Source organism: Hermetia illucens, chromosome 5 (assembly GCF_905115235.1).
Source record: "Hermetia illucens chromosome 5, iHerIll2.2.curated.20191125, whole genome shotgun sequence".
Lineage (NCBI taxonomy): Eukaryota > Metazoa > Arthropoda > Insecta > Diptera > Stratiomyidae > Hermetia > Hermetia illucens.
In genome coordinates this window covers 107,645,633-107,671,947 of record NC_051853.1, presented here as the reverse complement: position 1 = coordinate 107,671,947, position 26,315 = coordinate 107,645,633, and the positions used below count along the sequence as shown (strand labels likewise).

The following is a 26,315-nucleotide window of genomic DNA, read 5'->3' as shown; positions in this document are numbered from 1 at the left end:
GAGAGAACTATTCGAGCCCTTTTATTTGATACCCCGTATGCCATATTCTGTGAAAAATAATGTACATCTCCTTCCCTCAAGCACAACACATGGCGTCACTCGCTACATGTAAAGTGGCACACAGAACACATGTTCTCACCAAATTTCGTGATAATCGGGTCAGCCGTTTCCGAGTAAATTGAGTGTGAGAGACTGACAGACAGACAGACATTGAACCGATTTTAATAAGGTTTTGTTTCACACAGCCTTAAAAATTGTGTGCATTGTTATCAAAATCTGTAGGGATTGGAACTAAATGAAACATTTTTCATGAAAATATAACAAAATGGCAGCTTTTTTTTAAACCATTTTTTAATCCAGAAAATCTGATGAAAATCGGAAAATCTTTTTGGTTCAGTCCCTGACAAGTCATATCACAACTATCTTGTCTAAATTTTAAATCGATCGATCGAGTAGTCATTTTTAAATCATGTTCGCAAATTCTAACAGTTTCAATTTGGGAAAATCGCGTTTAAAGTTTTTTAAAGGTATTTTAAAAGAAAAACTTACTTAAAGCCAATCTGCAATGTCCGCACCGTATAAAATTCTTCCTTCCTATTCATAAGGCTCCTCTTTTGTCCCTTCACGCAGTTCTCGGTTCTTTTAAAGCCTCAGTGCTCCGTTTTTCCAGACCGTCGCATTGAAGCTTTCATTATTGTTTCGTTTACCCAAACAATGGTTCAATAAATCCTCTGATGTTAAATCTTTAAAATTAAAATTCAAAATCATTATCTAATGGAGAATCTTCTTACTCCAACTGCTTCAGCTTTAGGCTAGTCGCACCACAACTTCTCACCGGCTAGGGAGTATGAATGTTGTGGATTTTCATCAGTGCTGATTTGATCGGAAACTCGCTTTTGAGCTAGTCCAGTACCTTTATAAGGCATTTTTAACGATATTATAGCTCCAAATTTCGAGCGCACACTGGTCTGGTATACTAGCTATAGCAACCGTGTCTCTTAAACGAAATATTATAACGGTAATAACGATTTCCAACTACATCTATGGACCATAGGTGTTTACAGAAGTATTATATAAATGTATATATGATATATAGTTAAAAAAGCCCACGAACCCTCTTCCCATCCAACCGGACCGAGGGGCGTCCAGCCTAAGGATGGGCTGAAGGCAACATCCAAAGGCCGGCATCACAGCGATGATGCGTTTTAACGCAAAGTGTGTGCGACCATGCGAAAATGTATTGCTACATCCCGATTGTCGCAAACACTTCAAACGGTGGTTTTACACTACATCGACATGGATCTTAAATGAAAAACAGTACGAATCAAGACTGAAACTCACTACGCCAGATTGTTACCGGACAGGACTCTTTAGACTATAATCCGGTCGTCAGTTTCCCCGAACAATTGTTTTTATGCGACATTTCTCCAAACTCAACTGCATGCCGATATCCCTGCTGAACTGAATGGTGATGTCCAGCAAGGAACGAAGATGGCTCTCGACTTTGGCATACAATTTGATGTCGTCAATGTACATTAAATGACTTAATGTACATTTCGACAATATGCCATGTTTGACTTGGAACCCGTATTTGCTTCATGCAAAAGATGGGATAGTGGATTCAAAGCCAAACAAAACCACAGTGGGGTTAGAGAGTCGCCTTGGAAAATGCCACGCTTGATTGGTATCTTTCCTGATGTTTGCGAGGATACCGTTAGTTTCGTGCTCTAATTCTTCATCACTGTTCTAATGAGAAGAACGACATTCGGTTTGATTTTATACAAGCGTAACACTTGCAGTAACCACGAATTTGATATGGAGTCAAAGGCTGATTTATAATCGATGTAGGCTGTCGAGATATTTCGGTTTTGGTGGACAGCCTGCTTTACAGCGACCGTATTGCTTACAACCTGTTGTTTACAGCCTCGGGTGCCTTTTGCGCATCCTTTTTGCTGCTCAGCTATCCATTTATGAACATCAAGATGTTTTGAGATGTTCGCGCACAGAACTGAAGTGAAGACCTTGTAGATGGGCAATTCGAAGGGCAAGAGGCACCCTGTTCCTTGGGGATGACAAAATTTACCCCCTTGGTGAAAAATGGTGGAACTAATTCAGGATTGCCAATCATCTGACTAAATTGATTTGCCAATATCCTATGAGTGCTCTTGAACCGCTTAAGCCGGAAGTTGTGAATCTTGTCAACTCCTGGCGCGTTCCAATTGCCTGTTTTCTCTAGGGCTGTTTCGATCGATTTCAGTTACGTCAGGTATGGTCATTTCGGGGAGGGCCTCGCATGACCGCATAAGGTGTGGGAGCCAAGCGGCTTCTAAATTGCAACGGCTGGATTTGCTCCAAACACTTCCCCAGAAGTCTTCTGCTTGATCCAGATCGAGGTTACTTTCCCTATCTGAGTTAGTGAAATTTTCGTAGAATCCCCTTTGGTTTTAGAAGAACAAGGTGTTGTCTGTCCTTCACTGAAAGCTTTTTTGATACCTACGGATGCGATTGGAATATACCGCAAGTTTCTGCTTTAGCACTTCGAAGATTTCCTCGATTGGCATATTATTGGACAGATGGTAGTTTCCAATGATGTTCGCAACTCATCTGTGACCTCTTGGTGATGGATTTCCAAGGAGTGCTTGCGTGACACGACCAATCTCCTTTCTCAACTTTTTGACTCTTTTGTTGAGTCGAAATACCCAGAATGGTAAAGTCCTTCTGCGCATACCTCAGTTATTCGCTCTAAGATGTTGATTATGGAGCTGCAACGTAGATCAGGCTGTGAACCTCTGTAGCAGTAATCTCGCTAGCCAAAATTCTGCCAACGGCAGCAATGATGTTAGTAGTTGCCGAAGTAAACTTCAGTTGTGGGATCTTTGGCCTAGCGTCTGGGAGAATCTCAGCATACTCTGTGAACGCGACCTGGAATGCGGTCAAAGCCTCATTATAAATTGGGTCGACATCCCCAGTCACTAAGCTTCTCCTGATTACTGGGTTCATGGAGTGCCTTATAGGTGGAATATTTGTGTTACTCCTTTGTTCAGTCCGGTAAGTTGGCGACTCCAGACCGATCTCAAGTGAAACTTCTTGGAAAATTTGTTGCCTGGTTGGTAGGGCAACTCGATTATTTTTCACTATCACCCAGTACTGATTAACGATGTTCTGCTCCGGAACATGATTTAGTTCCGGGAAGCGGTTTATGAACGCGTCATGGAGTTGGTGTCTGTATCCTAATGGATTCCGTTCCCAATCCGTGACATGGTAATAGGCGCGGACGATAAATTCGTTGAGTTAGTTCATCCAAACCATACGACGCCTAGGTCTCCTATCCCCGGTGGTTGATGGCATAACCGCCAAAACATCCAAGGGCGAAGAGCCGCTCTGGTGTTGTTGAGCGACCCTTGATCGTGTTGGGTACTGTCTTCGTGTCCCTGGGATCCCATTTAAAGCATTTAAACAAAAGTGCCCAATTTTGTTCCCACGAGTGTTGGGGAGGCAGCCAACCCTGCAACTGAGCCCCAATGATGCAATGCCCCATGGTTACCTCCAAAGGTAGGGAAGGTATTTGGAGGGGAGCCGCTGAAATACAGTGTAACGTCACTGCAATTTATCACATAGGCGCGTAGATTTCTTCACCCCGGATTACCTATTTGTTAAGGAGGTTTTCTCCCCCAGAAAGGGAAGAGTAGGTTAGGGAGGACGAACACAAATGGAAACGTTCTGCTTGTCCGCGGCTACTTATTAACGAGACTAACTTGTTGGTGGTGGGTCATGTCATTATCCGCAACCCATGGACCAATTTTCCTCAAACAAATGGTATTATCCACCATTAAAATGTGTACCATCATAAACGCGACACATCAAATTTTGTTAATTTTTTCATAAAAACCTCCATTTGAATTTTTCGGCATTTAAAAACTTTGGCTCTTTTTACAAAAATACGCTCGAGTGAGAGGGGTGCTGAAAAAAACCTGCTGCTAAATTGCGAATTCCCCTTACTACTTTATCTCCCATTTGGGGGAAAAAAGGCAAAAGATTTGGAAATGCTAGTTCTAGGGGAAGTGTTAGAATGAACACAACATGAAATTCCAAACAGTTGACAAATTTGAATGGTTCAGTTTAGTGAGAGGCAGTAATCACCCCTCAAGCATACCAATATTGAAAGAAATGGACTTAGAATTCGGAAAAGCTTGAATTGTCCTGCTTTCAGACCCCACGGTGGTTAGCGATGGCGGTTATAATATACATAGGATTTATGAACAAATTATATCTGGAGCAAGTGCGACAATCAAGAAACGGTAGATGAATGTCTTAAAATATTTCTTTCAATATTGCGCTATAATTTGATTGCTGAAGATGTAAACGAAAACAGTCTTTTTTACAAGGGTAAGCGCAGTGGCACTTTAGTGATAAAAGGAGATAAATGATCTGACAAAAAGCATAGCAAGGAAAGCTAATCAGAGCCATCGTGGCCGGGTCAAACCAGTTGAAGTATTCTATAATTGGGAGAAGTAACATATAATAACAAATTCCATTGTTTTCGGCGAATAATTGATGTGCCTGTCGATTATATGGGAAACCAGTAGTCATGATGACCGCCGATATTTTTACAAGTTGGTTGATAGGTGGGGACAAGAATATAATGGGTAAAATTCAATCAAAGTTATGGGAATCATCCGAACTTCTAAATGCATTATCAGAAACGTAAGTTAGAAAGTCTGGTAATTTTTGGAAAATCAAAAAAAATTCTGTACTCTAGATGTCGAGAAATTTGAGTGTGATGATTTCCAAGTATACTGTACTGTGTCGAGATTGTAAACGATGCCCTAATGGCTGACATTTATAATGAACCCCCAAACCTGGAACAGGTTCGCCAAATTGTAAGAAACGAGAGCGACGGTGAGAATGATAGTGATGATAATAATGAGGCTACAAGAAAAATACCCGATTACCAAGTAATTAATCAATTAAAACAATAAATTTCATGTATTCGGCTAATTTTTGGTGCATGTAATAGTTAGTTATAAGTACATAAAAAAACTAGATAAAATCGGCTCATTAGATTTTTCTCTATTCTATCCAGCCAGCGCATCAGAAAAACATGTTTTGAGAAAAAACTTCTATTACGATTTCTACCATTCAACGACGTTCGAAATATGCCTATAGAATGAAAACGAAAGTAGATATGAATATAATATTTTACACAGTTATTCTTGAACATATTATCAATCAAAATATGTTGAAAAAAATTGGGAAAAACATTTTTTAACACGAGAATAGCCCTAGCAAATGAAATATAGACTTAAAGAGGTTTTACTCTAGTTGTTTAAAAATCATATTTTCTTCTTTCGTTACCAATTTGCGGTGCAAAACTTTTCGACACTCGCATTTATATCAATTTACTCCAAGAATAACGCTAAGTTTTGAATATATATATTTTGCAAGTTAATGGTAACTAAAGAACATTTTGTTGTTTTTAAGGTTTTGTGTAAAACAAAACCTCATTAAAATCGGTTTACTGTCTGTCTGTCTGTCTGTCCGTCACACGCATTTTTCTCGGAGACTGTTGCAGCGATTGACGCTAAATTTGGTGGAAAGGTGGAAACTGTGAACGATCACGCATACAGTGTTACAACCTTTTACGTCGAATTTAAGGGGAAGTCCCAATACATGCAAAAGGGGCTGTAATTTTTTTTCACCAAATATAGTCATGTGGGGTAGCAGATGAAAGGTCTCGATTAGTACTTTCCGAAGCCGGTCTTAATTTTGTCATTTGTTAGAAAGGTGGGGAGTGCGGTGGTCGAAACTGATCATTTCTTTAACGCTCCCATTCTCAGAAACTACTCAACCGAAAAATCTGAAGAAAATCAGGAGGCCACTATATGGTGCCTAGGTACCGAAATACCTTCCATATCGATATTTGTTCAAAGAAAGTTAATAATAGTATATTACTATAGTTTTTAATAATTGACTGCAAAAACCCCCTTCAATTATGTAGGCTATAACATGGAGCATGGTCCTACCAATAATAATAATCGTTGGCGCAACAATCCATATTGGATCAGGGCCTTGAAGTGTGTTAGAGCACGTCATTCAAGACCGTAACGGTACACTAGAAGGCAATGTGGTCAGCATTGCGCTCGCCCGAGATAATTACCCTGATTTGACTCAGGTACTCATTCACCGCTGAGTCGACTGGTATCCGACGTCAAATCACGATGATGATCCTACCAAGTTTGGTGGAAATCGCACTATTACTAACAAAGTTATAATACGTTAAAGTTGTCGCTTCTGCGCCAATTCTAGACTATGAATGTCAATATCTCCCGAAAGTGGATACTCCCACATAATATATGCATATATTACGTGCTACGCACTAATGAGAAGAAGAATGTAAGAAATACACAAAACCTTTCGTACCTGAAGCGTTCAGCTTCCGGTTTACCGATTTGTTTGTGCTTAAAATGTATTTTCAATTTACCAAGAACAATGGTTTATTATATCGTAACTTCTGATCCAAGTAAAGAAAAGAGGACATTTGAAAAGTCATCAGCTTTTACCGGGAGAGAGAGAAATCGGATTAAAAGAAGTATTAGAAGAACTCAGACGAAGAAAGTAGGAGATAGAATAGCAAGTACTACAATGCAAGGAAATTTAAGCAGAAAAAACACTAAATGGATAGTTAATTGAATTTTAAGCAAGATACATTTTGGGCTTAAAAGGACAAAATCAGATGTCGTCGTGTCGAAATAACATGAAATAATAATAAAAGAATAAACTGGTCCAGAGGAGCATGTTTACTAAAAAACAGTCTTTCAAATCAGAAGAAATTTTATGTGGTGGACTAGATAGCTAATATCCGTGGATAGATGAAGAAGCCGCTATGAATCGGAATTACCATCAACTCGGCGGAGAGTTAGTCACTGTTTGGTCATACTTGCTATCTGATGGAAAAATCATAGCTCATCGTCTAATTATTTGAGTTAGTAAAACTAGGATATGTAGGAAAATTTCATTAAACTGAAATGAGAAAAAGACATGAGAACCCAGTATTTAAATAGATAATGCTAGAATTAATGTTCTCACGTTTACTTGATTGAGTAAAACTATTTGATTGAATAACAATTTTAAAATGTTGGTGGTAACTTGACCTGCCCTCCATTTCTTATTATATTTATCCTTTTTCCTCCCTCTGTTTTGTATACTCAGTACAATAAGATCTACATCGATTTAGATAGCAAAGATGAATAGTTTTTTATTTCAACCAAAAAGGTGGGGCGTTGAAAAATGTTACACCGCACTATATATTATATTAAGAAAGCATTCTAATGATATGAGCGTTGGGGGTAACCAAAATAATCATTCGCATTGAATATGATCAATAACATTTGATACTTGACGTTAGGATATTGTCTTCTATTTGTAGTTAAGTCTAAAATTGATAGACCAGTAGCTTACTCCAAACTACAATTTTATTTTATAGTGTATAGTGTAGCTTTGTACTGATGAGGGGGTAAGTTGCTCCCGAAATATATATATATACTATAAAATAAAATTGTAGTTTGGGGTAAGCTACTGGTCTATCAATTTGATATTTGCCTCCAGTGTTGGTAAGACGCACCCATAGGACTCCCCCTAACATGGCGTCTCTAGAGTATATAATGGAGATGTCCTTGTATAGACTATGTGAGCCTTACCAGAAATTAGGTGTGGGTATTGAAGAGGTTCTTCAAGTATAGAAAGGTATTCACGGTACCTCATTATATAATTTTAGTAAAAACCCATACACATTAGAGTATTAATGGCATTGATGTCATTAAAGAAACTAAAACTATAATCAATGCGTGTTCGTGGTATTTCTAACAAAAGGTTCTTAGGAATTAAAACTCAACAATGTCTCCGTCGCTAGCAGTAATTTGTTGTACGGTATAAGGTGATACACCCGGCAATGAGGAAGAGAACAAGCTGTTTCCGAAATATGGATATTTGCTAAATAAAACATTACTACGAGTAACGAAAACGGTGTTGAGTGTTAATTCTTAAAAACTAAAAGTGCTCAAATTAACATAAATTCCAAAGATAAGGTAAAAGAAAACCATAGAACAACACTTTGATCAAAAGGTCTTTGAATTATCATATATATACTCACTTATATACTGACCGGACTTCAGTTCTGTCCCAGGGCAGCAATTGTGGAAGTGACTCTGCGTTCTGTAAAACTGCTTGTATACGTGTTTCGGTTTTTTATAATTTCCTACGTTGTGTTCAATTGCTCTATTACGATCTGAAAAGTAAAGTTCGAAGTGTGTCAGGTATATCACAATCGCTTCGGGTTTCTGTCAATGCTCTTCAAAGAAGCGCCCTCTCGTCGGTCTTTGTTTTTGGTATGGACCCTATCACATGGGACATCCGGCGTCCACATTGCTCTATGCAGAAGATGTTTTCCTAGTATATATCTCAGAGCAAAACTGATCTTGAGCAGCTTGTTAAAAAATTGAATGATTGCCTGATGCAACACGGTTTTAGCTTTAATCTGATTTAAAGAGAATTTGACAAGCGTTGCCAATCAAACAGGCACTATCACTCTCATTGGCAGTGACCTGCCCAGAACTGAATGATTTAAATACTTAGCAACAATACTATCAACCAAAGGAGAACTGCATTACGAATGGAATAATTGAAAATTTACTGCAATGGTGTTCACGTTGTCGCCCTCTATAGTTCTGAATGTTAGCCGACTATCAAAGGCAATGAACGGAGGCTCGCGGTAAAGGAGAAGAAAATGTTGCGTTAGATCAGTGGCGTAACACGTTATGATCACATCCGAAATGACTACATCGCCGATCCATATGGGTTTGCACCGATCGTGGAAAAATTGCGAGAGAGGCTTCATCGATCGTATGGTCATTTAATGCGCACTAAAGAGAACTCTTGCCAAGATTGGTCTGAACATCACCGTCGATGGGAAATGATCAAAATGCCGCCCGAAACAACGATGGCTTCATATGTGAGATGGTGTTTTGAAACCTTCGTGACTTCATCCAGATCAGGCCTTCGACAGAGCAAAATGGCGCAACCAATGAAGACGAGTCTTCCCATTTCTGAAAGGGACAAAAGCCGAACAAGAAGAAGTTCAAGTTTTAATCGAATCTAACTGTATTATGCTTTATGCATTTTAGCCTGAAATGCAGTGAACAGGGAGTGTTGCTTGGGCGTTATGAGATGGTTGCGTTTAGTAGCTCGTCAAATACCGGTCGACTTAGCTGCCGATGAGTACCTGAGCCAAATCAGGGTAATAAGACAGGCGGGTGCAGTGTTGACCAGATTCCATCCTAATATTCTTGCCTACTTCAATGGTCTGGAAATGAAGTGATCTAACAAATTTCATGACCTGTTTGGATTGGATTTTAGCTTCATCGCTTATATACGTATATATACAGTTAAGTGCAAAACTGAGTCAATGGTTACAAAATTGCAACATTTTGTATTCTTTTGTTTTCTATGCGGATGAAAAATAGTGTATACACAATTTTTTCAAGGTTGTGGTCTGTTGATTCCATGAATAATCTTTTCTGTATCAGGAAAACAAAATATATCAAGTACTGTTGCTTTTTGATTGATTCAATTTGCACCGGGAGTTGGAATTCTCATAACCTCATTTGTTATCAGTTATCGGTAGTGGTCACAAGTAAAGGAAACAGGAAGATATATTTATTTTCTTCAGTGTTTTCAGGATAAAAATATATTTGGGTACTAGATTTTTATTTTTTATTCAGTTAATTTTTTTTAATTTATTTCATAACTATTTACAGGAAATTATAATGAAATCTCTACCAGAGGAGTTTAAATGAGAGTGGAGCAGTTATTGAACTCTGGAAAATCCCCCCGCAAGTTCGTCAAATATGCGGAGTTTGCCAATCGACCGTCGCACGGCTAAAAAAAGTGCAAAATTGTTAGGGACAATCTAGGCGGTCGATCCAGGAAACTTCCAGACCAGGATGAACGAGCTTTACGCATTTACATCCTGTCTGGCAGTATATTATCTGCTTTAGAAGCCGTCAAGGAGATTTGCAGAGTTACCGGCTATTTCGAAGAAAAACATAACAGCGAGTTTGCGATACCCTAGTCAGTACTCAAATTAGTATGAAGAAGATTCGTCGGTTTATTGATCTGACGAAACTAAAAGCAATCGGTACTGCAACGGAAGGTCCTCGGCTTGGATACGAAAAGGTGCTTGAAGGCAACCAAGGGTCAACCAAACTATAAAGCACGGGGGTGGTTCAATCATGTTATGCGAACGTTTTAGTGCGTTCGGCGTTGGGGAATTACGCTTTATAGAAGCCAAAATGCGCCAGTATCAGTATAAAAATATACAAAAGAAATATTGAATTCCATGAAGTCGTTGCTAATGTCTCCTGCGAGGATTACGTTCCAACACGATAGAGATCCAAAACATATTTCGAAGAAAGTGCAAGAGTGGCTTCAGACGCAACCTGGACTGGCCTTCTCAAAGCCTACACCTTACTCCAATAGAAAATCTTTGGGCCTACTTCAAAATAGCCCTTTTCATAGATTACAGTTCACCTCCGTCTTCTTTAGCTATTCTCTGGGAGGTATTACAAGAACATCGGAAACGAATTCCAGTAAGCTACTGTTAAACACTTTCAGAAAGTATTCCCAAAAGAATGAGCGCCAGAAAAAAAGGGACTGGACCATGTACTATTCGGCTTATGCTTATATTTTTTTCAACGTGGACCAAAAGTGAACCAATGAAAAAACTTCATAAAAAATTAATGTGATGTCTGTCCGTCTGTCACACGCAGTTTTATCAGAAACGGTTGTATTGATTGGCATCAGATTTGGTGGGAAGGTGGAAACTGTGAACGCACGCCTATACAGTGAGCTACATCGTTCTATGTAAAACTTGAGAGGGGTTTCCATACATGCAAAAGGGGAGTGTAAAATTCTTTCTCACCAAATATGTGGGGCATCAAATGAAAGGTTTTGATTAGTACTTTTTAATGCTGGCCTCAGTTCTGACATTTAATGCAAAATGGGAGAGGGCAGGGACTGGAAGTTGCTCATTCCTTTCATAGACCCATTTTCAGAACTTACCCAACCAAAAAACCTGAAAAAAATTTCGAAGCTCAAAAATACATTCCATGAGGCTATGAGAAAATGTGAAGATACTTTCCCTTTTAATAGTGTGTAGCAACCCTGATTACATTGGAATGTCTGCAAAATCGGAAATTATTGATTTTATGAGGTTGTAGAAGCTCTACTTCATAGAGCTGAATAAGTTAAAACATGTAGACATGTTGACTGTAAGTTGTCTTGAAATGTTCTATGTTGTACGATTGGAAGTTAGTTAGCTACAGTGAAACTCTGAGTACGCGTGAGATATCAGACACTGTTTCTCAATTTATTCCTGAATAATTTACATTGGGTTATTTTATTGGTTTATATTCAAGGAATGAAATAATATCAAGTTTTGTCTGTTTGTAATATAATAAATTGCTTAAAATGAATATGCTTATTTGCAGGGCTGCCTCTTGCCTCCTTCAAGTATTCAAACAAAGGGTTTCCAAACAACGGCGTCCAGGATCGCCCTTCTAATACTTGACCGTTATTATTTGTTGTCTGCCGGTTGCATTGAAAATAATAGAAAACGATAAAGGACGGGAGATGAGAGCTCATTTCATTTTTGCTTCTACATGTTTGGTTCAGAAAAGCTTCTTATCTAAAATAAATCCCAGATATTTCACTTCTTCGAAAGCTGAAGGATTTCTCATCACCTTTTCAATGCAACATTCAGTTTGTTGCTTTTTATAAATGCTACCATCGTGGCTTTACTTGGATTTGTTGAAAGCATAACAAACTGTCGATTAAATTAACAGCACGTTGTATATCTCCATACACCGTTTCGAGGTTTCGATCAACAGAGAGCACAACCATGTCATCTGGTTAACTTCCTGAGAACTGCAATCTGATAACTCATTTACTGTATTTATTTCGAGTAATAGGACAAACTTCTTCAAACCACTCTAAAAGTGTGCGGCTCAGAGTTTCCAATTAAATCCAAAAATTTTAACCATAAAGGAGTTTGTTGTAGTAGGGAACATTTTGTTGCGAAGAAGTTCTTTGAACTTTGACCAATTCATTTTCCTAAGAGAATGTTTGTGACAAAAATTGGGACGTTACACCATTTGAATCTGGCACACGGGTATCAGCACTGAAGAACAACGACATATGAAGCCAGTTGGTGTGGAGTTGCAACCAGTTGCTCCTGAAAGTTGGTTGACTGAACGAAACATTCCTAATGTGGGTGCCAGGGCACTCGATCATCGCTGGTAATGAGGAAGCTGACAGACTGACTCGTCAAGGGTGTGGTTCCACTATGGTAGGAGCAGGGGTCTACTCTGAGGGGCAAAATTGCAAAGATTCACGCAGTCGAATGGAATAATTTGAACTCTTCCCGACAGACAAAATTCTTTGTGAAAAAAACCGGGACTGCTGGAGCTGCATTTTTGTTGTTCCTTAAGAAATGGGGCACGAAAACCCTAGTAGAGTTTTAACGATACACTAAGTTCAAATTGTTAGGTGAATTACTTGACTCACTTGTTCTACGCCACGTAGTTTTCGGGAATCTCATTCGTCTTAATTAGAAAGTCAGAAATCGACAACATATACAATGGAGCTGCTAACAGTCAACAAGTCGAGAATCACTATACAACATCATCAGGGATAAAGGGGGGTGTAGCCCTTTAATCCCTTCTCTTTGCTATGAAATATAAACTATCATCTCTGAACTTCGTGAATACACTCAAAGTATACCTTGCTTGTTGTAAGAGGCTACTAACAGGGATAGAAATTTGTGTCCTAGCAACGTACAAATTTTGAAACTTTACTGCTACCGAAACGTTATCATCGCTTCGGATAGCAACTGACCTCGTGGCAACGAACTTTGGCTATCGAAAACGGGTCATGATTGGTGTCTGGAATGTATGCATGCTCCTTGACAACGGTATCGAGGGTCCTCAGAATACTCGTTTTCTCCAACTTGAGCAGGAATTCTAGCGATATAAGTTGGCCATTCTGGGCATAAGTGAAGTAAGATGGTGGGACTCTGGAGAGTACTTCTCTCCCACTTTCGGCAATGTGTTCTTGTACTCTGTAAAGTTGGCCTGGGAGCCGGTTTCTAGCAGACTTCTAACTAAGACTCCGGTCCAGGTTAGGGATCATCACAATTGCTTTCAACATGAAATTATACAGAGTTCAGCAGAGGCTTACCAAATGTGACATTTTGATCGTGATGGATGATCTGAATGCCAAGGTGGGATTTGACGACATCTTGCCCAGACATGTGATGGAAATAAGGTCTAGGCGATCAGTCTAGGGTTTCAACTGACCAACTCTCGCTGTACCAGCAATATTACCGGCCACTTTGCGATCAGCAGTATATTTAGGGTTTCCCTGTTGGATGTACGCAACAAGAGAGACGCTGATGTCGGCCTCGAAAAGGATCACAATCTGATAGTCGCTTACGTCCACTTGCGTGTTGCGTCCGCCACTTCTCGTAGGGTTCAACAAGTTCAACATCGAAAGCTTATATGATCGAGCTGTCGCTCGATAGTGGAAGAGCTATCTTGCTGATCGAACAGCTGAATAAATTGAGTAATCCGCCTGAGGATATCAGGCCCAAAGGGGTGTCATAAGGTCTCGCTGAGTGCGGAATCGTGGAAGCGGATTGAGGAACGAAAGGGGTTTAATGCTCTACTGTCCGCTGTGAGTGATGGCGGTTGTGACGCGCTTGAATTTCGATATCGAGCGAAATCCCGGGAAGTTGTGCATAGTATATGCCGTGACAAGAGAGAATTTGTTATTGTGCTGGTCAGGGAAAAGGAAGATGCCGCAGACCGCAATGATTGCAGGAATGTATACCGCATTACAAAAGAGCTTGCATGGGATTGCAAATCTTTCGATGGTCCTTTGAAAGACGCTCGATTCCTCATCGATGATGATAAACAATTGAAGAGACGCAAAGAATACTTCACCACGGCTCTTAACCGTATCACCTCCGGCGAAATTCCTTCTCTTGTGAATAAAGTAGTTAGTCACCGTAACATGAGGATATGGACTGTTTGTGTAAGCAGAGAGACAAATCAATTCGACCATCAATGCCCTCAAACGGAGTAAAGTCGAGTGGAAGCAGCAAAAAATAACTCATTGGGCTTGATGGTCTCCCCGCAGAGTTATTTTTTGCTGCTTCCACTCGTACGGAAATCTTTGGAATCCGATACCTTTCCCAGAGAATAGAAGAAGGGGACGATCGTTAAAATCCCAAAGAGGAAGACCCATTTTGAGTGTGGGGGGGGGGTTCTGCGTGTTCCCTGCAGTTGCAAAGATAATAGCTAAAATAATCCTGGAACGCATTAAAGAACACCTCGAAAACTTGATCGACAGCGAACAGGCTGGTTTCCACTCCGGATCCTCCTGCATTGACCACATCAACGTCCTTTAGATCATTTTGGAACAGTGCATAGAATTTAGATCTTAGCTGCATCTGTTCTACAGAGATTCCGAGGAAGCTTTCTATAGTGAAAATAGATAGTGCGTCTGCAGTGCTTTACGCAGAAGAGGCATTCCGAAGAAACTAATAGCTATTATCAGGACGACATATGATTCGGCAAAATTTCACGTTCTGCACCGAGGCAAAATTTTGGAGAATTGTTAGATCCAAAGTGGACTCCGCCATAGTTGCATCCTTCCATGTCCGTCCATAATGTTCAGAGCATCGAAAACTTCGATCAATTTATATTCCTAGGAAGCGTAGTTTCTGCGGTCGGTGGCACTGAACTGGATGTTGTCCGAGGCATTAACAGCGCTAGATCCGCTTTCGCTGCCCTGCCTAGAATCTTAAAATGCAGTTGTCTCAATATGAAAATCAGAGACAGTGTTTTTTTGCGTTGCGATATGGGAGTTGCACATGTAAAGTGAACTCCACTGTTACCTGTTTGCGTCGTTTCATCGGAGTTCGGTGGATTGACACTATCTCAAACGAAGAAGTTGATGGGCGCACAGACTTGGCACTCGTACACACTGTGATCGGAAGACCGAAGTGCCAGTGGATAGGTCACACTTGAAGGAGCGGCGGGAATTGCATGCAGTGCAGTGGAATTCATTCTCCCAAGATGGACGACGAAACGATGGCGCGCAAGTGTGATCGACCCGCTATACACCACCAAAGGGTGAATGACAACTATGTATATATCTTTGAACTTGAAGAACAGAGAGTGATTCTTTGTCTAGCGTGACTTTATTCGAGCAAAAGATCGACATATGGAAGGAGAAAGCCATTTACGGAGGTCATATCAAAAGTTTGTTGCTGCCCGGAATTGATATCAAAGCCTCCAACAAATGGTTGATTAACGGTGTACTATTTTATTACATCCAAACATTCCTCACTTCAATTCAGGATGCTTTGTGTGTGTGTAGTGGGGCAGAAGCTATAGCTTCTGAGCACTCATGCCGTGGTGGCCCATTGTACTCGACAACCCCATCTGACGGAATATCCCAAATTGGTTAACATACCGCAGCATTTTCGTTAGTGGATATGATGCTACCCGTCGCAACTGCAGAACGTCGGCCTGATGCGTCCATAGCCGGGTATTCACATAGGAAATGCTCCATGGATTCCGCTTCCTCATTACAGGAAGGACACGTATCATCTTGAATAATTCCTATTCTGAACATATGTCCAGGTAGTAAATTATGACCTGTCAGAATGCCTACAATATTCTTGGTTTTCAACAGGATAAATTTTGCGCTAAGCATGTTCGGTTCTGACTGGAAAATTTGGTATGTCTAGCAGTATTTAGGCGCTACAATCTGTTATTGTGGGAGGCTTGCTTCCAATTTTTGAAGACTGATACTCCAATTGTTGGGTCTGGTCCTGGCATGGGGGAGATTGAACCCTCTTTTGCTAAAACATCCGAGATTTAATTTCCCTCTACGCCGCAGTAACCAAGTACCCAGAGTAGTTCCACCGTATTGAATCTAGGAATAGAGTTCGAACGGTTTCTGCATTTTTGTCAACGTCTTTAATGCAGCCTGACTATTACTGCAGATTGCGATACGCCTGCCCTTCAACCGCTCGACAATCACAATCAGTTTGCCGCCCTTGGGATCGCATATACTTCGGAAAATTCGTTCCATATTTTACCGAAGGGAAAAGCCCATTTCTCGTTTTTAATCGAGAGGTAGACTCCGGCTCCAGAACCCTGTTCTGTTTGTGAGCCATCGATGTAGAAGACTTCCGTATGTCCCCCACGCATTCCCCTGGGACTTCCCAGTTCTCTCTACGTTTCAGGATAACTTCACATGTTCTACCAATGTATGGGGATCCGAAAATCGGAAGGCAATGTAAGAATTAGATTTAGTACTCCCGGTAACCCCCACATCCGTTGTTTCCCCATAGATCTAATCTAATTTTTGTTTCACTGCAACCCACCGCATTACGGATGCATAAGCGAACATCCGCCTAATGATTGCAACGTATATTCACATTATCACATGAGACCAAGTCAGTATGTCGAGGAAAAGGTCCTTCTGCACAGCTCATAAGTTGTGTGCGTTCGTTTCAACTTTACCTCTATATGTTGTTCCAAAGAAGCTTTTTATCTGGAGTGATTCCCAGATATTTCATTTCTCTGAACAGTTGAAGGGTTGTGCCCTTCATCTCTGGGAAGCACAGTCCATCCGTTTTTCTCCTTTTCATGAATAATACCATTGTGGTTTTATTTGGATTAGCCAAAAGACCTTGCCTGAGGCATCAACTGTCTATCAGATCAACGGCACGTTGTATTATATATTTCTACACACCGTTCCAAGATCCCGATCAACAGGAAGCGCAGCCACGTCAACAGCATAAACTTGAGCGTGTATTGGCAAGTTTTGCAGTTTGCATGGTAGCGACTCGCTGAGCATATTCCCCAGAAGGGCGACAGCACACCTTCTTGGGGGAAGCCTTACGTTGGTGTTGTTAGAAAAATATTACCTAGCTATCGCTCTAAGTGCTCTATTCCCTCCTTTAACGTTGCAGGATAGATGCCATCCATGCAGGTGCTTTGAAGTGTTCAAAGGACATTAGCTTTTACCTTATCATATGTAACAACCACATTCGCAGTGTAACAGTTCATCTTGCAACTTGCGTGTTGAAGGGGTTGCAAGAATCGTCAACTTTCCCCTTCTCTCACTCGTTCTCCCGGACGGTATATTTCCAGGAGGGTCTGTACTGATTCGAGTCTTGAGCTCGTGAAAGTACCGTCAGGTTTTTCAAGAGAGCCCAACTTGCCCGATTCATGCCTTGCGTCTCTCTTTCGCCTTCCAGTTCCTCACAGTAGACTCTAAACGAGTCTCGTTTCAGAAACCTAATGAGGCTTTTATATTCACGTTGTGAGTTCCGGAAGTTTAATCAGCCTTCGTTTTTATTGCCTTTGCAAGCACTCTTAAAATGGGCAGTTCAGAGTTTCCAATTCATCTTCAAGCGTCGAAGGATTCCTTAGTCGCCTAGGAAGCTGTACTTTATTGCCAAAAAATTCATTGAACATTGTCCAATCCATTTTCTTAGGTTTCCATTTTTGTATTACAGACTATTCGCCCGCAATAGAATGAATTCCAGGTATCGATGACAGTGAGACCACGTCTAGCACCCGCCAGCGTATAATCAACTATAACACTTTTGAAGTATAGATTGTTGGGTCTAATTCTTCATTTCTTTTCGGTCCCTCGAACGCAGGGGCACGTTTGCAATCATGAGACCAGTTGAAGTGATGAAATCAAATAGCTTCTCCCCTCTTGGATTGCATTTTCTACTGCCCCAACAAATATGTTGAGCAGTCGCATCACAACCTATTAAAAGTTCGAGACCACTTGATGCCGCAAACGCTACTAGATCCCGTAGTTCTTGCGTTGGTGGAGGATACAATGAATCATCCCCTCGCCATTATTCTGATATTATACGATGACTGTAATTAAGTCCTGGAAACAGAACTGTTTCAGCAGCCTCTAACGGTGTTGACATCAGGACACAAGTTTTTAGTCTTATGGATCTTTCATGGTAGAAAATCGTAGCCCCCTTTACTGATCCAACGCCACAGACTCTATTAAATCGAACCCATGGCTGTTGCACCAGAAAAATGCAGTCATGCAGCTTTGTCAGCCTCGTTGTCAGCGGACAGGAGGAAGCTTTGGCATGCTGCAGGTTAATTTGACTAATCTTTATGTTTTTCGACCTAAAATTAAACTAATATGTAATGGAAAACTGTTAGAAGCGTATGCCGCGATCCGCGTGTGACGGAGTTTCCCCCACAGCATACCGCCAGAGACTCGATCCCCTCGTGTTTGATATCTCTGAGAAAAACCGCACTTGGAGGTACAGCAGTTCCCATGTTCTCATCCATGAAAGACATTCGTCTGTTTTCCACTTAATACCTTCACTGGTTTGCAGTGTGCGGTTTGCATAGATTCGATCACTCGAACTGGCTTCAAGTCAGTTCCGTTCACGTCTCTAGCTTTCCTTTCTTCCGTCTGTTCCGTAAATGGTGTAGGAGAAGTTACTAGCAGGTAGGATTCACTCTGTAGTCCTTTCACCAGTGGGAGTCCCCATACAGGGGTTTCGCTTTGCTCTAAAAATTATAAAAGGAACATCCTTCATGACTCGTCAATCACCAATTCCAATTGTGGGTTATGGAATCGTGGGATGAAGGAGATCATTCAGCACAGAAAATTTGCTTGGGGTTTGCTGAGCAGTACCGTGTACAACAGCCATCGTAACTCCGTCTACAAGATTCTCAACAAGACTTTGCAGTGAAATATGACTCGTATCTTTAATACACGAAGACGTGGCGAATGTACAAAAACAGGCTTTCCAGGTGCCTTATGACGGAGATACCACACACCAAGAACACAACAAGTTATGGGAGCCAACGTATCGCCTGAATACGGGCTCCTTCCCTACTTGGCTGTTAAAATCCCCAAGTATGATTTTGATATCATATCTGGGACAGACATGGAGGGTTCGTTCTACTGCCTCGTAGAAGGTATCCTTCTCCGACTCTGCAGTCTCCTCTGTAGGGGCGTGAATGTTTCCTCGCAAGCGCAGAGTGCGTAGCCGTTCGCTTATGTTTTCAAAGCCGATAACAACAGGTTTCATTTTTTGGCTGACTAAGAAACCTACTCCGAGCACATGGTTTACTGGATGGCCACTATAATATATGGTGTAGCGGCTCTTCTCCAGGAAACCGGTCCCAGTCCAACGCATCTCTTGTAACGCTGTTATATCAGCCCTATATTGGGACAGGATATCGGCTAGCTGTTCATCAGCTTCATCTCTGTACAGGGAGCGCACGTTCCATGAGAAAATGCGCAAATCGTTATTCCGTTCTCGTTGCCGGGTTCCTCGTTGTAAGATCCATCCTGTTCGAGGCTCCTTTTGTGGCTTCGTAACAAGTTGTTTTCCATGTAGGGTTGTCAGCCCTACCCAACCCCCAACCTGGAGGACCAGTTGGTACAATTTGTCCCGTTTTTAGGCGCGGGAGACTCGCCTCCATCCTTCTCCGTCTGCAGATTTTCGCTAAGAAAGAGCTTCCAGCGGTCACCACGTGGAGGTGGAGAAAGGGTTTAGTAGTAGAGCGGTTGGTGTTGGTTCAGCAGGCATTTCTCAGGTTTTATGCTCCAGCGTGGGTACCAATCCACGTTTCACCCTGGGACCTATGCTACCCTTTGACCACCTACTGATGGAGTTAATATTTTTTTGTTTCCATGTGATGCTATGCTATAATGGTTGCTCTCAAGTAGATCATCCATGCACAGGAAAAAGGGGAAAGAAGTGCTTGTGTAATGGCTATTTTATCTACAGTAAAAGTAAAGAGGAATCTTATTACAACTCTCCGAACTCATTAAGTTCTTTGAAATAGCAATTTCGTTTGAGTCGTAAGGCGAACGTTACAATGGAGGAAACTCCACATGCTACTGTTGAGAACTACGTCCTAATCTGCCTTGGGCGAATTAGCAAACGTGAAAGAACAAAGTGGTGGAAGTCAAGTGAAGAAAGTAACAAAGTTGCGGGTCTCAAAATGTGGAAATCATCACTGACCTAATTTCATGTTTTATTATCGTTATTTTATGAAGTTAGCTCGTCGTTGAGATATACAGAAATAAAGAATTGCTGTGTAGGAGAAAGCTCACTTAAGGGAATCATTTGGTTGGTTTGCTGTTGGCAGTTTCATTATAGTGTGTGCCCTTAGTGTCCCTGGAAAATTTTACAATATGAAGTCTTAATTTATTAGAATAAGTTGACGGAGTAGAAATGTTTCAGGATCATATATCTTGAAGAAAGCGTATCTTTCAAATGAAATTATTTTTTAGTGTTTCCAAATTTAGTCCTTTATTCGACTAATCAGAACCGATTGCTTATTATTCCCTTTCCAAAAATCTATCAGTGTTGAAAAAATTGCACTCAGTTGTTATGAAAGATTGCTATCGTCGTTACTTCTCTTGATCTTGATATAGAACATTTGAGAAATATGCTTACGTTGCCCAATATTTCGTAGAAAACAAGACCATAATTTCGAAAGTTCTATCGGTTTCATCCACTGTACTTGATGAATATGTGATGTGGGGATATAGCAAATGGCGATATATCTGTCGGTCATTGTAGGCATGATGGCCTTACACATCTCCCGTGAAGGGACATGAAATAGCCCAGAAAAACAAAAGCCACACACAAGAGGACGAAAGACCAATATCGATCCGTGCGATTCCCATGGCCTAGAGCCATGCGAAGTTAATTTCATGGGGCTTTTAATCGAGACTACAACAATCAAGTGAGGGTCGATAGTAATTATGAAGCTGCTTTGTAATGAACCGCAAGTCCCTCATACTTAAGTGCAATAATGATGGTCAAGGGGTTTCCAAAACTGAATCTAATATAATGCGGTGGAAGATAATAAAGTTTTGATGATGAAGTCTTACCAAGCTAAATAAAAATAGAAAGGGTAGGGTATATCCTTCAACCTGAGTAGAAACACTGGCCTGTAGCTGACGAAATGTTGGCATTACACATATTTAATTTAGATTAGGTTTGAGTGGTATAAATTTATCTATAAAACGACAACTATGCGGAAACAGGAAACTGTTTCCCTTTAGATATAACAGTTTCTGAGAAATTTTAAGAAATAGATTTTGAAGTTGAACTTGGCTAGAATTGCAATTACATTTTGTTTTTATATTGTATCTGACCATCCACTAAACATCTATTTTACGTACGATAAGAATTCAGATTTTACCTATTATTAGATTCGGACAACGCTCGATGGTGCACTTCTATATGGTTTTAACTAGACTGACAAAATTTATACCTGACAATATTATGGGAACTAAAATCACCCTCTTGAGGTACCAACGTTGACCTCCCTGAACTAGTCGCTCATAGCTGACCTTCTTTTCTTCATATACATACGCTTCTTATCATCTAAAAGACGTCAGGTTTATGGTGTGGTATATGGTCATCAGTTGAACACTCCAGTCCCAGTATCTGACACAAACGGAGCTGTTGAATATTCCTTACAGTTCATATCAATGAACCAGGCATGTTTTGTAAACAGCTCATGCCCTCCCCCTTTAACCCCGCTCATAGCATTTCAAGATTGTTATTTCATGTCAATTGGAGTCAGCTCTATTAGAAACAGTCGCATGCACCTTGTCATTAAAAAGGGGGTAAGTCGACTTGGGGGTGATATTGTGCCGCAATGTCAATCACGCTCTTATCCCGGAGTCACGACATTTGAAAACAATTTTTTATAAGTGCAACGCTTTCACCTGACCTGGCCACAAGCATTTTCATCAGTGACCTATTGCACGCAGTGGATTAGTGAACCTATTTTAGACGTCATTAAATAAACAATCATGGATCCTGTTAACTTCAGGTGTGTAGCATTACACTCGTACTTTCATCCCGCGTGCTCGCCAATCTACAATATTATATGTTTTATTCGCAAAGAATCTGCATCATTGCGTTCAAAGTTTGAAGTCTGTGGAATTGCTTCTACAGTAGTTGAACGTGAAGACGCCTAACCGCTTCCTGCTTATATTTCAGGCGTTTCCGATGATTGTTATGGCTTCTCCCACGTTTACTCGACCTTCTGCAAGGGTACAGGAGCTACATCGAAAAATCTCCAATTTTGTCTGGCTCGCACGTAATTTGAGCAAGATAAAATTCACAGTGACAACAGATTACGCAACCCGCTATATCAGCCCAACACCATCGGCGCTGCCCTAGAGGTAATACTGGCTCTCGCCTATGCACTCAAACCAGGGCACATAAAGACAGTTCCTTGTCTCCGGACTAGCTTACGCTATTTCTTTTTTTTTTGCGAGTAGGGTAGGTCAATGCGCCCCAGAACAATACGCTGTCGGACTAAGCTAAACACTTCCCTGTCATTAGAGAACTAACCCTGGACCATTTGACACACTACTTCGGGCTAGTCCTTCCATTCTCCTGGCTTCGGGATCCTTCAAGTCTGGGAATTCCTTTCACCAATGGGAAGGAAGAGGAGGAAGTTGTTAGTTTAGGGAACCCTTTGCCATCCGGTCCCTCTGTCGGTGGAGCTCAATCTTCTTCGCAACAAGAGCCCGAGCATAATACGCAATACGACTCTACCTGGCAGTGCTCCTCTGCATCTCAGTCTGTAAGTTTGCGTAAAGTAGCTGATGAAAGTCGTCTCACCTGTCATAAGAGAACAAGGCTTGACGCGATCTCCATCATGGCCGGTTCTGGGATAATACAATAAGCACACGCCACTCACAAAGCTCCCCGTCTCTGCACTTGAGTAAGGTACTTACGATGCACCTCCTTCTCAAGCGCATCAGGTCATATCTCCGCGCCATAGAGTAAAGCGAACTGCGCTGCTCCTATAAGAGGACATCCCCTGGTAGATACAGGGCCCCCAACAGTTACTAGTAGCCAACACAAGGTCGAGATTTAAGCTGCAGCTCTGTCGGCTGCTGCTTTGATTTGCTCTTCGAGTCGAGGATTAAACCAAGGTGTTTAACCGTTGGTTTTGACTCTATAGTCAACTCGCCGATCGATATGGGATTGCAGGGTCGGGATTCTCTTTCTGGCCAATATGACTACTTCGATTTTTCCAAGCATAAGGCTGAAACCGTGAGCAGACATCCATCCGCTTACCAGTCTCACCAATATGCCAAGTCTATTTCACAGTACGACTAGGCGCGCCTCGTCTGGCATGTCGACTCTTTGCAGACTCGTAGGAGCATTCCATAGGTTCGGCCCTAGGATAAATTCCTGTGCTACTCCCAACGTGATCTCCATTCTCCTCTGGCCCTCTAGCGTCTCATAGATTCGGGAGCGGTCCTTTAAATAATCCCTCAATATGTGCAAGAGATAACTTGGCTCGTGGAAGAGTTTTTTAATATGTCTAACATAACTGTCCATCTTACGGAATTAAAGTCATTTTTGAGGTTATGCGTTATGAGGAACACTATTTGTCGAGATCGGCGTTTGTGTGTGTTGGCTCGATGAAACGTATCCACGATCTCCATAACAACATCCACCGTGAATCGCTACCTCTACTTCGCGTGTGTAAAGCTTACAAAGGACAGCGTCGGTGATCGTGACAGCTCCGTTTACTACGACTACGACTAATCTTCACGAGCTAAACCTCTTTTGGCGCAAGGTTTGTTCAACTATGCAATTACATCAAAATTCCGGGTATATTTTAGACCAACCCGCCTACCTTATCGACCTATGTAACTAATTCTTTCTTCACTAATCGATCATTCTACCAAAGTTTTAAGGTGTAAAAACCAAGCCAAGTTTGTCTGCATTGGTTTAACAACATCGCATCACCTGTGTTGCAAAAACCTGGCTTGATGATAAAATGTTAAGTTCGGAGCTCCCGAAGGAGCAGCTTACTTAAACTTCTAAATGTTACATTCCACTCTATCCCTTTCTTCGAAATTTCAACTTTCGACGTAAATTAGCTAAGTTCAATTTCGATAAATGCAATTTCGATATTCTCTACTTAATTTTAGCATTAAAAGGTCGATCGAACGTGGTCTCAATAGGTTCCCTGAACTCTTCTTATCGTTCTACACATTCAACAAGACTTTCGACGGATACTGCTTTCTTCATCTTTGGAAAGCTGCTCTTATTATCCCTGCTCTCAAACTCGGTAACTCTACTTAACTGAGATCCACTTCTCTTATTCGAGCATCCTCGAAAAATACTTCAAGGACTAATTGACCGTGCAATCCGTTCGAGCGGTAAAACTTGAAAGGGCGACTTGAAAATTATATTGAAATTTCTTCAGATAATCAGTGAAATGCGAAATGAAGAGGTTTTTCTTTATAAAAGAACTTAAGTCAATATTTTTCCTGGAAAATGCAAATTTTTTTTCCAAGTCTCGCCATTCTGTGAAAACAATTTTAAAATTATTGTAACGGCAAAAAAGTGGTATACTTACAAATGGCGACCCAGGAGACTTCTACTGAACGCCGCCGAAAATATCCGAAAAAACTTCAACGACAAGGTCTGTTTCGATTTTTATTTTACTTCATCGACATGGTCAATCGTGCTTTCAAAATGTCTAGTTTTATCGTACGTACTTTTCGGACTTTCCTTAAAACTTTCCAGCTCCCTCTTTAGAGACATTCTTGAATATTATTCTGTGATTTAGCCTTTTGAAATTGTACAAGGCATTCTCCCGACCTTTCTTCTTAAAAAAAACTTTCACCTTGTAGACTATCTTCTCCGACTCCGTACTCTCAATCAACCTTTCCAACAACAACGCAGAAAATTTCTTGATATGTGTACTCTTTCCAAGCTCTGACCTGATAGCCAGCTCCGCTCCCTTGGATATAATCTTTCGCATTAGTTCTCGGGACATAAGTACCGCTCTTCAGCCGAGATTTCTGTCAACGGCGAAACGACTATAATATCAGTCTCATTGGCGTCCTTTGACAGACTGGTACCCAGATATTTATCTGTGTTTATATCTACGAATTCGATGTTGAGGTCCTCTACGTTGATGCTCGAATCAGCTGGCGTTGTACTTATTGATTGCACCATTATTTTCGCTTTGTCCTCGTTGATGCGTAGTTAGCTTTCTTTCGCAGCAGTGTCAAGAGTATCCAGAATTCCTATGCGTCGGTCAGTTTTCGGGACATGATGTTGGTGTCATCTGCGTATGCTGACAATTGTGTCGGCTTAATGAGTAGCGCCCCGCTGTTTTGATATCCATTGTTCGGATAGCCTATTCGAGTGCTAGTTTGAAGAGCGTGGGTGCCAGTGCGTCGCCCTTCTTCAAACCAGTACCTGTTTCAAAAGGATAAGTCAATCTGTTCTGGATCCTGACCTGTGAGATGGAGTTGGTCATAGTCATCTTCATCAGTCGTACTGGTTTAGCTGATATACCAAATTGCCACATTATGTTGTACAGTCCCACATGATCTATACGATCGTATGCCTGCTTGAAGTCGACAAAGATTTGGTACACGTCAACGTTATATTCCCAGCACTTTTGCAGGATTCGTTTGATGTTAAAAAACTGGTCGGTTGTGGAGTGACCCGACCTGAGGCCGCCTTGCTATTCGCCAATGAGTCGGTCGGCGAATGGTCTTGGTATGGTATTTTATAGGACGAACAGACTAGTGAAGTGCCTCTGTAGTTTTCACAACGTAATTTATCTCCCTTTTTGTGGATGGGAGAGATGATGCTCAAGCACTAGCGTCCTCCCGGATTCGCAGCAGTAGGCACGGCGAAATCAACTTCTTCTGCTGTCGGAGGATGTGTAGTGGGGCCACGATCACTAATACCGCCATCGATTGATAATTGTATTCACTAGTTTATATACTTGTCTGGTGTTTCTACATTCAGGGGGCGCTGGAAGGTGTCAGTACCCCCCTCTAGCTGGGGAAAAAACCTCTGGATTATTTTCAACAAGAGTATAGGGCACGTGAGCTGCGGAGACGATCGGCCTCTGAATCGTCCTCTCACGATTTTATAGGCGCTACCCCACGGATTTATGTCCGCTTCCGAACAGAGCTCCTTAAAAAATTCCCTCTTACTCCGCTGGGTGGAAAGTCTAGGCACACCTCCATGAATGTCTGCTCATCCATCGCTTTGGCAGACTATCCTGGTGTTCTTCTGGATTTCGCTTTCCGGAGTGCGGGTCTCCTGCCTTGTGGCTCCGTCCTTAGTTCAAAGGTGATTGCCTGGTGGTCACTGTACGCGA

The 26,315-nt window shown here is 41.3% G+C and overlaps 1 protein-coding gene across 2 annotated transcripts in view; it reads left to right on the top strand.

Moving 5' to 3' along the window:
- LOC119658490 (diacylglycerol lipase-alpha) overlaps nt 1-26,315 on the top strand; it is a 208,284-nt gene that overhangs the window by 111,524 nt on the left and 70,445 nt on the right. The gene's annotated exons all lie outside the window — the stretch shown is intronic.